This window comes from Electrophorus electricus, chromosome 2, assembly GCF_041902795.1.
Source record: "Electrophorus electricus isolate QZ-2024a chromosome 2, ASM4190279v1, whole genome shotgun sequence".
In the NCBI taxonomy this organism is placed as follows: Eukaryota; Metazoa; Chordata; class Actinopteri; order Gymnotiformes; family Gymnotidae; genus Electrophorus; species Electrophorus electricus.
Window position 1 is genome coordinate 9,540,501 of NC_137498.1, and position 11,774 is coordinate 9,552,274.

An 11,774-nucleotide genomic window follows, 5' to 3' on the forward strand; every position below is an offset into this window, starting at 1 on the left:
CGATATTGATCGGAGAGTGAAAACTACATACTTTCCTGAAGTCAACCACCATCTTTTTTGGTTTTTTCCACATTTAGTGACTGACAGGTTCTGAGACATCCTCTCTGAACGCTGACTCATCATCACTGCTGATGAGACCCCACAGTCTTGCCATTAGTGAATTTGATGTGGTTCAAGCTGTGCATTGCTGCACAATTTAGGGTCAGCAATGTGAACAACAGTGGACTGAGCACACAACACTGGGGAAGCTCAGTGCTCAGTGTGGTGGTGCTGGAGACAGTGATCCTGATCTAGACTGATGGGGCTTTCCCACCAAGAAAGTCCTGGATCCAGCTGCAGAGAGAGGAGTTCAGACCCAGCAGTCTCTTTTCAACCAGACACTGAGGAATGATGGTGTTGAATTCTGAGCTGCAGTCTATGAACAGAATTCTATCGTATGTGTCTTTGTTCAGCTGGATAAGGGTCAGATGAAGAGTGGGGGCAATTGCATCATCTATTGAATGGTTGGGACGATATGTGAACTGTAGGTAAAAAGCACTGGTGTCCAGTCTGCAGAGCTACACAAAAGAAGAAGCAGCCAAAAGTAATGCCTTTGTTTGTAACCACACCCACCTTGATTTCATCATAAGTCATCACACCTGATCCTTGTTACACACATCGTTTATGTATATATGTATTTAAACCCCTGTGTTTGAGAGTTAGTTGTCGGTCATTGTTAGTGTTAATATTCATGCGTATTTTCAGAGTTCATAGTATTTGATCCTGTCATTAATTGTGTTTATGTCTATGTGTTAATATCGTGCTGCCCTGTTTGTTATGCGTGAGTGCCTTTAGTGTTTATTGTTAATCCATGTTTCATCTTATTTAATAAATGTCTGCCTGCAGTTGCCACTGCAGGTGAGATAGCAGAGCATGATGAGATTTCGATCAATGTAACACTCTGCATGTCATCTGTTAAAGAGATAAGTTAAGATGTTTGTAAAACATTTTATATAATAACAATACTATTTATGATTTATTTAATAACAATATGCCCACAGTCCTCCTTCCCAAATCCTCTGTGTGAACACTGATTTATATATTTCTCAGTTCCTAAACACTGAACATCTTCCAGCCATGCTGGTTCTTGTCCCTGACCACAGTGGCCAGTGAGAGCTGGGCCACATCGCAGATGTCTGCACACCACCTCTTCATGTCCCAGTGATCATCACACACTGTTCCCCACTGACCATTACGGTAGATCTCCACTCTACCACAGCAGGCGTTACTGCCCCCAATGGTAAGGCTCTCTATTAGGAAAGAAACATAATAAACTGTTTTATTAACTATAGGCTACTAATAGTCACATATTTCTGTAGAACTAAGCAAAGCATTTTCTGTGTATCCTAATGTGTCTTGCAAAACATTTCTGCAAAGGATGTCTGAAGAATAAAGATGCATGTTGATATATAGGAGATACTATAGCCATTCATTGGCATATGAATTGGCTCATATCAAGCCAATATTTATATCTGAACCAGAAACGTACCAGCAAGCATGAAAACACTAAAGTTACTGGCTACTGAAAGAAAGATATTTGTTACTAAACCCATGATAAGTCACAGCTGTTCATGGTCACACTAACTTCACATGATTGGAGGATGTGTGGGAGCTGGCATGGCTGGATGCCTACCAGCACATGATATAGCTTAATTTCCAAGCCACAATCTCAATTAGTAATTAATTAATTATTATTCTTATTATTCAGATACTTGTGTTCAAAGATGCTTTCAGAAACAATGTTCCCCATATGGATTTGGGCAGAGATTTTAATTTTCTTCAATCAGGAAAACTGAAGAAAAGATTATGCATATTGAAATAATAAAACATTTGCAAATCATCAAGTGTTCTCATGAGTGGTCTAATATGAGCGTGGCGCTCCCAGCCTGCAGTTAGTACTGGTTCTATAAAAAAATATATTTAAAAAATAGGGTGGGGGGATGTTATGTGTGAATGTTCGGTATGAATGCTAAGTATGAAAATACATATGACTGTCACTTAAGCAGCAAGTGAACAGTCAGTTCTCTGAGTGACATGGGCCAAACTGAGATGGCAAGATGACTGAGTCAAAGCATTTGCCAAACAGCTGGTCTTGTAGAATTCATTTAGCACACACCAACAGGGGTTTAAATACATACTGACATAACGACACTAAATCAGGTGCAGGTGTGTGCTAAACAACATGGGTGTGGTTACAAACAAGTTAAGTCACAGTAAACGAGAAACGCCCACTGAACACAGTGGGCCGTAGCACGTGATCAGCAGGAAGGAGAGCGTTCCGTGACATCATTCCAAAGTACTGTATGGAAATCCAGAAAGGCCATATGTGACATCTGGGGTTGGTTGCGTGACATCATAAGTTAACTATTGTTTGTCTTGCCTTATGAACTATCTAACCTAGGTTAAAATTACTCTTAACTAAAATAAGTAATTAAAGACAAAGTACAGTACTTAATTAATTAAAGAAAAAATACTTTTGAATAAAATCAAGAAGTCAGACTTGATTATGGAAAAGTAATAAAAGATTACGGAAGAACTGAGTGATGGGAAATAAATAATGTTTAAACCAAGAATAGGCCTACATAAGTTTGTGTTCCATGTTCCTAAGTTGAAGTGGAGGAGACTGAAGAACAGAATACACATTTTGGCCATTAGGGTAAAAACAAAGGAACAGTTAGATAATGAAAGTAAAAAGGTGATTAGGAATGGTGTCCTAGCCCTACACATACTCGGCTGCAGTATATATGAAGCTAAAGTCATTAAATATGTCTAAAAAAAAATGTTTTTCATAAATTACCCCTTTTAAGTTTCATCCATGCTTCAACAATTGCAATTGACTAATTCATTGTGTTGCTGTAGCTACAGGGGATGCATGTGCATATGTGTGTAATGTTTGTGAGCTTGAGGGCAAACACACGTGCGGAGTATAATTATCTCGTATGAGAGAGTATAGAAAGTCAGAGTCTGATATATGACATTGTCTGATATATATAGAGTCTGATATATGACATTGGACAATTTTGGGGGGGTCCTGAGTGTGGTCCAGGATCGGACTCTGCAGAGTCCTACAGACCGCATCCGGACTCTGAGGATTGGCATACGGAAGTGGACTTCTCTGGGTCCTACAACCCCTAGATGGACTTCTACGAGGGTTAGGCGGATTATGGAAACAACGGGGAGTGCAGCGACGTTAGTCTACAGTCAGACTTGGGATTCGACTATGGGGAGGACCTGTCTATGGAGGTGGGGATCGTCCCAACATCAGTGACGTAGAGTCTGCAGACTCTGAGAGCGATGAGCCTCCAGCACTTAAGATACCGCCCAATGCTCCACCTAGGAGGTGCCACTCGGGATCGAGCAAACCATCCGGTGCGGCACAAAGAGGGGCGACCTCGTTCGAGGAGGAAACTCCCTCCACTAGGGCATACAGCCCCGGAATTCATGCGCTGGTACCTAAGTTTCGTAGAGGCAAGGGGGAGGTGTCACCAGTGCCCACCCCAGAAACAGGCAAAGCAACTTCTGTGCCTCCTGTATTCCCCATGGGGGAAGTGGATGGCTGAATAAAACCTTGATTTAATACTTCATCTATATATTCCTCTCTTCTTCTTGGGAGAGAGGATAAATACGATCCTTGGGAAACACGGATACTTCCAGGAGCTCAATAGCACAGTTGTAGGGATGATGGGGAGGTAACAGGGTTGCTTTTTTCTGACTAAAGACCAAAGTGAGATCCTGATATTCCGGAGGGAGGGAAAAGGCTTGTGTATCAGCAGGGCTCTCAACAGTGGTGGAACATAACTGGACAACTGGTAATGTCAAACAATTTCTTAGGCATTGAGATGACCACTGAGTGATTTCCTTACGTGACCATGTTATAATTGGGTCATGTTGTTCTAGCCAAGGTAGACTTAAAATGACTGGTAATGAGGCATCTTCTATGGTGAGAAATTAGATGATCTCTGAGTGGAGTGTGCTTGTGGTAAGTTTTATGAGTGTAGTGCGGAGTGTAATATAACCGGCTCCTACTGGTGATCCTCCCAGACCCGCCAGGTGAAGAGACTTGGTTAATAGCTGGGATGTCCATTTCCCATAAAAGATTCATGTATGAAGTGTCCCTCAGCTCCTGAATCAACTAAGGCTGTAAATGTAGAAGATGGTGTAAGAGACCCAATAAAAACACTTTAAAATGTCTTAGTGATCATCTTTCTTTCTCTGGCAAGATCTCTACCTTGTTTTCTGACATGGGTGGCCTGATCTGTCTATGGCTCAGTGATGCTCGATTAGGTCGAAGACAACAACCCCTGATAAAATGTTCTGAGGATCCATAGTAAAAACAGAGACCATATTGGAATCGGTGCTGCCTCTCCTCTTCAGTGAAGCATGAAGAATCATATTGCACTGGTTCCACTGGTCTATAACTGGGAGAGGGATAGCTATGGTGAGAACTACTAGTTCTACGTGGTTTTCGTTCCTGGATGAAGTGATCCAGATGTATAGAAAGAGCTATAAGCCGATTCAAATATAACTTATCATCTCGGCAAGCCAGTTCATGTAAAATCTCTGCATTGAAACCATTCCAGAAAGTGACGATCAACGCCACCTAATTTCATCCACTGCCAGCAGTGACTGTACGGAATTCTCATGGGTAGTCGGCCACAGAATGATTGCATTGGTGTAATTTGGTAAGTATCTCCACACAGGCTCTTCCCTCATGTGGGTGATCGAACACAGCCTTGAATTGCTCAATAAAGTCGTCATAAGACGCCAGTTGTACGTTAGCCCAAATGGCTGTCGCCCAGTTAAGAGCTTTGTCAGTTAGACGAGAGGTAATGAAGGTAATTTTATCTTGATTGGAACAGGTTGGAAGACTATTGAAATACAATGAATATTGCAACAAAAAACGTTGACACTTGGGTAGCCATAATATTTTTCAGGTTTCTCAGAGGGAGGGTTGGTTGGATACTGCTTGTGGCGGTAGTAGGTGCAGGTGTGGGACTGAACTGAGAAGGAGTAGTCATCATTTGTAGCTGGGATGTAAGTTCTCTGAGACTTTGTCCTAGTTCCAACATTTGAGTTTGTTGGTCTGCTTGTTGCTTGCCTATAATCCATTGACTGTGTGAAACCCTCAAACAACTGGTGCTGTTGGTGGATTAGTTGACCCTGGTTGTTCAAAGCTTCCTTCAAAGCATCTGAGTCCACCATCTGCATGGAGGTGAAGTATGGGCCAGGCAAAAATCACATGCAGATAAAAAAAATAGGGATTTATTGTAGTAACAGGTAGTGGAAACGGTCACAGAAATAAATTAGTAACTCGAAAGTAGGGAAAACAGTCCGTGTCAAAAAATCATAAAGACCAACCAATAATCCAGGCATCAGAATCCAAAAGGAGCAGGCAAAAATCCGAAACGGGAAACATTAAGTCAAGGTTCGGTACACAGGAAAACAATCCAAAGCACGTTCGGTATGCATAGGACTCTAGAGGCAATACTTCACAGTGTCCTAATGTTCGAGACAGGCTTAAATAATCAAGTACACAGGGGAGTTCAATATTCCGGTAATGACGATCTGACGTGAAGTTCATGATTGGTGGAGTCCTGGGTTGGGTGACAAACAGCCTGCTGGGTGCTGTACTGTGATGAGGAATTGGGTGATATGACACATATGGACTCAATGTTGGAATGTAAATAATGACCAAAGCAGATATTAACACACAATGATGATTTTTCTAATGCAAAGATGGTACAGATAAGTGTGAAAAGTTAATGGAGCGCTAAGACTGGAGAGACGACATTTCACTGAGACATAAGACAATAAGAAATGGCATTCTTGGAGGGTGACACTCTACTTTGGTGGGGTGGTGTAGCAAGAAGGATAAAAGAAGATCCCAAATGTAAGGTCTGCAGTTGTTCTTGAGGCAACTCCTTTGTTGTAAACCATACTGGTGTCAATAAAGACATCTTCTGTTTTTCTCTACCATCCTGAACATTGCCTGTTTGAGTGCTTTGATGTTTTGCATGACTCATCAGCTCTGTAAATATCTGAGCATCAAAGTTTCACATCCACTATTACCCTCGGTCGTCAGGCATAGTGGAATGAACAGACTACATGATCAAAAAACTGCTAGCTGCAGTTCTATGTGAAATGCATATGACTCCTAGTGCAACCACAAAAGTGTCCCCTTTCGAAGTTTTGATGGGAAGACCATTTGAGCCAACCAGGCCTCCTGCTAGCTGTTTGGCACACTCTGATTAGGTTGTACCCTCATTAAGAGCCACCAACTCTGCCCCATAAACCAACTGCCAACTGACACTGAGGAAAACATGGAGGAGCAATGCAATGCACCACATGCCCCGGTCTGGTTTTGTCTGCATGCACAACTCCCACAACCCACCAATCACAATTTCAATATGTAACCTGTGACTGTCAGGTTGATCAGGGGTGAGGCACCCTGACAGACGTAACACGTGTGTCACAACAAGATTTTCTAAGAGGGGCCTTTATGAAGCTGTTATGTAGGGTGATGCCACCTGAAGGAGATCAGGCTAACCAACCCTGACTAGCTCCCGGCTTGTGGCCTCCCTCTGGTAGCCGTGAACTTGCGTTGTAAGCCACACGTTACTTAACCAACATCACCTCAATTATCAACACTGGAGGATGCCACAACTGTTCAATGAACAGGTTGGTATTTCCATGACTTTTCAATGCTAAGCTGCACACCGTTGTCAGCACTCTTCAAATATCCTCTGACAAACGGTTCCATTTAAAAACAGTATAATAGCTATTTTTAAATCATTTATCTTTGCTCTGTTGCCAAGCAGAGATTCTATAGTTGTTTTAGTCACTTTATATTGTTGCCAAGCAGGTTTTCTACGTTTGTTGTGATAGCAGTCTGCCAAAACTACATTCTTCCTCTTTTTTGTCACTCATGCTGTCTATATATTCTAAGCCCTGTGTGAGAATAAGCTGGAGCACTTCTGAGTGCTTGCTGACTCAGTGTCCTGTGTGCAACTCAGGACTTCTCTCCAGGCACCTGAGGTTCACAAAGATGAAACCGGTCTCCTCACTGAAGGTTGACCATCCAAATGCTTAACACACTGCATTGCGGGTAATAAGAATGTTCTGAATTTAAAATGCTCCTTAACATCCGTTCAACACTTTTTAAAAGTCTCAGGTAGCCAATTCTTTAGCTGCTCTAATTGCATGTGCTATTTTCTTTAATAAGAAGAAAAGATCCCTTTGAACCGATAGTAAAATGAACTGACCACACATGGTGGTAAAAATATTTGGTGTGTGTGTTGGGGTTAGATGTTTGTCAAAAGTTCATTTGAATATATTTCCTCTCCACTGTAAGTGTAGAACATTCAGTAGACTATGTTTCTAAAGAGTGTTTATGTTACTGTGGGTTACTATGGAGGTCAAGGCCTGTTTGATACTCAAAAAGGATGGCAGAGGTCCTCATCCTGGGAAATTTGAACTGTTTCCATCAGGTGTTTTTCACAGACTGCACATTAATTTGGGGAACCAAAAGGTTCATGTGGGAGGGTCTGTTCTACTGACCTGCTCCTAGACTGAACATCACATACCACACACTCTTAAACGAATCTTCAGAGAAAAAGAAATCGTACCCACTGACCAGACTCAGGGTTACACAGGCAGAGTTCAGCATCTTAAAGATACTCCAGGAAATATCTCTCTACTCATATCACCCCCCACTGAGGAGGATGGGGGAGTGTCCACCATACCTGTGTAAACACTGCAGTCCACTTCCTCCCACTGACTGGACTCTGGCTATCAGGTGTTTCCCTCTGACTCATGTTGCCTTTATCACTCCAGGACGGCACTGCCATCCTGTGGGAGAAACTGACTTGGAGAACCGAGATGGATGATGCTTGTCCACAAACTCTACTACACTGTGTAGTAGTGTTATATTCTGTGCAGATGACTTTTTGACTGGGACATATGTATAGAGAATAACATTTTTTTTTTTTTAATTTCCATCAGTCATTCAGTGTTTTTGTTTCAATCTTTCCAAGAGATGACATGGGGGTTTAATCATGAAGTTTGGGAATTTTCACATTTGTAAACTAATTGCCTTGAGCACAAAGACAAAAACAACAAAAAAAGACTAATTAAGAAAACCAGTCTTTAAACTGGAGTCACTGGAGTGAATGTGACAGAATCCATGCTGCCAGTCAGTTAGTGATTGACTGATTAAAACATGAAGTTGATATTTGGATCACAGCAGAACCTAAAGCCCACAAAACCAAAAAAGAAGCATGGACATGTGTGTCTGGGTCTGTGTCTGTGTGTGTTTGTGTGTGTGTGTGTGTGTGTGTTTTTGTTTGTATGAATGTGTGCATGTGTTTTTATGTGTGAGGAATAAAGTGAGGAATAAATAACACAAACAGAAATAAAGAAGTGAGTACAATTCTCACAACTGTAAACTGGTAGCTACATACGCATCTATGGGAGCAGGCATATATTTGTGAGTGTGTGTGTGTGTGTGTGTGTGGGGGGGGGGGGGGGGGTAGGTGTGTATCACTTTGTACATTTAGTGTGTGTGTAAAATTATGTTTTTTTCTCCAGGTCCTTCAAATGTGGGTCTGGCCATCCTGAAGCAGCTGTATGTGTGTGTGTGTATGTGTGTGTATGTTTTTGTTTGTATGAATGTGTGCATGTGTTTTTATGTGTGTGTATGTATGTGTGTGTGCCAATTCCCCCCCAGCTAGACACATCACAGATAGTGATGTCCAACAGATAGTGGCATATCCAACTGCTGTCAGTGAACTGCACTCTACACACATTCTGCTGTCAAACTGCACCACACACACCTTCATGATGTGTGTGGTTATCAGTGGGTGTAAACAGAAACCACAACTCTCTGTCCTGCTTTGGCTCTTTATTTATGAAACAACAATAGATACACAGTGGAAGTGATGCGTACAGCCAACAGTTTGGCATTTGACTTTAAAAGACATGATTAAGAACAGAAAAAAAATATGATGCTATTTAAAATTCAAATTTCAAAAAATCCTTCAATAGAAATACACACATAAAATGCAGAAAAAAAATATTTTTGGGGAAAAATACGATAATGTAATAATAAAACGCAATACATTTTTTACAGACGCAATACATTTTTTACAGACAAGCAAAATGATGCTTGTTGGAGTCAGAATTTAGTTCTAGATTGTCCTGCCCCTACAAGTCCTACTTTATGCTAGTATCTAATTAGCAATTAGCAAGTAATTAGCACCGGTTCCTCTCTACCGGACCGAACCACAACGCAGATTTCAGTGCCACTTAACGCTGATCAGATGTGTGTGGCAGGTCTGTTAAACAGGTGTGTAGGTCTGTAGCTGGTCTGTTGATTTCTCTTGGTTTTCTTCTCTACTGCCGACTAGCTGTTCCATCTCCACCAGCAGTGTTATAGTGAACTCTGCTCATTTCTGACACTGAAGCAGGTCACATGAACAAGAACAACTCAATTCATTCAGGATCTGACTCTGCACATGGTAAAATGGATGTTAATGGACACAATGAGAAAACAATCTGATTATAACAGCTTGCTAATGAGATTTTTACCTTTGTTTCTTTTGGTGTAATAAACCACAGCCACGATAATGTGGAGGAAGATCACAGTGACCAAAGCAAAGGGGATGTAGGGCAGAGTCTGAGGAGAGACTGTAACAACACAACAAACACTGACCCCAGTCTTACACAGCAGCAGAATATATTTATTTAGCACAGCTGTGAACTGTTTACTCTTCCAAACACTCCCTCTTAAACTAAATGTTAAACTAAATGTCGTTTACTACTATTATTATTATTAGTATTCGTAGTAGTAGTATATAGTGGGGAATCATTTTATGGAGTTGATGGGAGAATATTATTAAACAAATGCATCTTAAATTCAGTGGTAGTTGATGAACAGAATGAATGTGGGGCCTCTGCAAGAATAGAAAATATGATGAGTTGAAAGTACTGAAGGTTCTGTGCTTTCATGCGTTTTACATGTTTACATTTATATTTTGTACTACAAAACTGATGTATGTACAGTTTGTAAAAGCAAAAGTCTTCGGTTCACTGTGTTACTGGTGGTTAATAGGATGGCTAAGTGTGAGGTTACAGGTTCTGTAGGTGCAGTGTGTACTTCAGTCATTTTCTGTGAGTTAATGAAACAGGGACTGCTGGGTCAAGTCCTCATGGAGTGGATTAGTCTTCACCTGAGCAGAATAGCTGTCCCGGGGGGGGTCTCTCTCTCTCTCTCTCTCTCGCTCTCTCGCTCTCTCTCGCTCTCGCTCTCTGCAGACATTCTCCCTCATTCCTGGCCTGGCTACCTCCTGTCACATCTCTGTTGTGCTTGGACTGACACGACCCTACCAGTCCCAGTGTCTGCCTTTGTCTGTTCCCATTCATATCTTTGTAACTGTCCCAATCCCAGCTGTGGTTCGGTTCCTGTTATCCCATATCCCGTGCTCCTACTCTCAGCCGGGCTCCCGTCCATCCCACTGCCCAAGCTGGAACCCAGTCGTCTCCTGTCCAGCCTGCTGTCAGGTCTCTGGTTGTGGTACAAAGTCCTGTTTCCACCCCTCACCCGATGGACTTGCCCCTTTTTTTCCTCCTTTCCCACCTGTCCTTGTCCAGGTTCTCCAGACCCTGCTGTGTGATGCCGGGCTCGGGCTCCCTTGTCAACTGTTATGCACGTCAGGAGCCCCGTGTTAAGGAGGGTGTGGGTGCTACTGTAACACCCCTCACCACATCACACAGGAGCCCCGTGTTAAGGAGGGTGTGGGTGCTACTGTAACACCCCTCACCACCATCACACAGGAGCCCCGTGTTAAGGGGGGTGTGGGTGCTACTGTAACACCTCTCACCACCATCACACAGGAGCCCCGTGTTAAGGAGGGTGTGGGTGCTACTGTAACACCCCTCACCACCATCACACAGGAGCCCCGTGTTAAGGAGGGTGTGGGTGCTACTGTAACACCCCTCACCACCATCACACAGGAGCCCCGTGTTAAGGAGGGTGTGGGTGCTACTGTAACACCCCTCACCACCATCACACAGGAGCCCCGTGTTAAGGGGGGTGTGGGTGCTACTGTAACACCTCTCACCACCATCACACAGGAGCCCCGTGTTAAGGGGGGTGTGGGTGCTACTGTAACACCTCTCACCATCATCCTCCTCCCCATGTGCTCCTTTGTTTGTTTTTGTTCCTCCACATGCTTTGTGTTGTTCATGCCCTCACACAGGGGTCACCTGGGTCTAGTCTCACCCTCATTATTTACCCTATAAAGCCCAATCCAGTACAACCCCCAATGTCAGTTATTTTGCCTTAATCGCTTGTATGACATTGTGTATGCAACATTAGCACAGTATGTTCATGTGTGCTTTCATTTTCATTAAAAAATGCATCAGACCAGGCTAACTCATGCTTGCATACTGCCCCACACTCGTTAAACCAATGTGTGTTACCTCCATTGGTAGTTGATGGACTGAATGTCTTATAACCATTTGGAGACGTCATTGTAGTAGCAGGTTTAGTTGAAGCTGTTGGACTTGTTGTGTCAGTGTCCACTGGAGGAGGATTTACAGGTTTATATGGAGCCTCTGCCAGAATAGAAAAGTGTGATCAGTTATAAGTAATGAGGGTTCAGGGCTGTTATGTATTCTGTATGTTTAACTTTAGATTTTATACTACAGAATTGTATTTACAATTTGTACAAACAAAA

General features: G+C 42.5%; 1 long non-coding RNA gene across 1 annotated transcript; it reads right to left on the reverse strand.

Moving 5' to 3' along the window:
- Nucleotides 1-8,950: 8,950 nt before the first annotated feature.
- On the reverse strand, nt 8,951-11,553 carry LOC145660160 (uncharacterized). Its single transcript, XR_014126346.1, has 3 exons — nt 11,518-11,553; nt 9,625-9,723; nt 8,951-9,494 (listed from the first exon to the last, which is right to left on the reverse strand). It is a non-coding gene; the product is annotated as an uncharacterized LOC145660160 (long non-coding RNA).
- Between the last annotated feature and the right edge of the window lie 221 nt (nt 11,554-11,774).